The sequence below is a fragment of the Pseudophryne corroboree genome, chromosome 2 (genome assembly GCF_028390025.1).
Source record: "Pseudophryne corroboree isolate aPseCor3 chromosome 2, aPseCor3.hap2, whole genome shotgun sequence".
NCBI lineage: Eukaryota > Metazoa > Chordata > Amphibia > Anura > Myobatrachidae > Pseudophryne > Pseudophryne corroboree.
The window spans coordinates 276,602,636-276,604,336 of record NC_086445.1 but is presented as its reverse complement, the minus strand read 5'-3'; the positions used below and the strand labels follow the sequence as shown (position 1 = coordinate 276,604,336).

Genomic DNA, 1,701 nt, shown 5'->3' with positions numbered 1-1,701 from the left:
AAAAGATGTATGTAAATGACCTGTTATATATGGAAAAATTTCCTTCAGGTTGAGATAACCACTATAGTGGGTCACGCAATAGGCCCCAATCTTGGTAATGCCTTGTTTATGGTTTTACACCTGGACCTGCCATCCTGCTAGGAGTAGTGAAATAAGAATAGTATCTAGAGTATCTGGAAAACCACTAATTCCGATTGGTTTCTGCTATCTGGCCGTGTATCTGAGGTAGTGAACGACTGATTGAGAGCAATGAAGTAGGGGAAATGGGTTTTCTGAATGAGAGAAGACAATTAAATCTGCTTTCACTGTGGTGTATTGCAGTGATCCCTGTTGCGAGAATCCAGCGCAGGGGAGACCGGGCACTCCTCTGTGATAAGAGTTCAAATAAAAATATGTGCAGTATATGCAGCATATATAGAAAGGATGCAGAGCGGTGTAGGGCCGGTGGCACAGGGAGTGGGATGGAACACAATGGATGGTGAAGTATTCAGAGAGAATGGCACTTTAAAGTATGTTGATGTGGAGTATCCCAAAACCTGGCTATAGAAAAAGCAGTGTGGTGGGGCTCTTCACACTACAGTACACTGTATTCCCAGATGGTCTCCCATCCAGGCACTAACAGGGCCCAACATCGTATTACTTCCAAGATTGGATGGGATCAGGCATTACCAATGTGGTATGACTGTAGGTGGCTGTGCTAACCACACACAAGATTGAGAAAGAATATATGTATTTTTTGCCAGGAAGTGGGGTTGAGCTCACTCTAACCTTAGAGTGATCAAAGACATTTATGCACCATAGATGTGGTTCTATTTGCATGCCATTCAAATGATAATGCAGTAGAATAGGCAATGTGAAATGCAGATAGAGAACCAAAAAAAAGGGGGAAAAGCAAAATATCTAATTATTTCATTTATGATATGGTTTAGTCTCCATATGTTCTGCTAAGGTATTTATATCAAAAATAAATTCCAATGTAATCACATGGTGAAAATAAATTGGAGAAAATAGGTGGTCTTACAAGTGGTTGGGCCATGGGGTGGTCCGCATATGGACTGAGTAGAGGCTGGACGCACGTTTTTGCCAAATGTAGGCTTGATCACCAGGTCACTATTTCCCAGATCCAAAGCAGATGCTCATACACATATTTATTATAAAAAGTACTTGGAACCTCTTATTTTGCATGTACTTTTTCCCCCTTTGTTTATTCTATCATATTCTCCATCTTGTAATTGACATTTCATAACTGTAATCTACATTAATAGAAGACATGGTCTACTCAGGGTATATGGGGTTACAAGAGTGGAATATGGAAAGTACATTCATTTGGATTAATGGAGAATGGAAAACATAGTTCTTCAGCTGATTTGTGGTACTTAAACATAGAAAATTGCACGTGTATTCACACCTCTGTAGATTCAGGATGTAGTCATAATGTCAACACTGACAATGTCAACACAACAATATTGACATTTACGATGGTTAGGGTTAGGCTATAGGAGGGGAGTGTTACAGTTAGGCACTCGGGTGAGGATTATAATTAGGCTATGCGAGGGAAAAATATCTGGTTAGGCAATAGGGGGTAGGTTAGGGGTTAAGGTTAGCAACACCGACCACCAGAAGCACCACCAGAAGTTATCAGGACATCACCGTCAGATCCGGAAGACACCACTGGAGCCGTCAGATCTGCATACCAGGTAA

General features: G+C 41.0%; 1 pseudogene; it reads right to left on the bottom strand.

The window, feature by feature from the left end:
• Nucleotides 1-571: 571 nt before the first annotated feature.
• Nucleotides 572-690, bottom strand: LOC135052475 (5S ribosomal RNA; annotated as a pseudogene).
• Between the last annotated feature and the right edge of the window lie 1,011 nt (nucleotides 691-1,701).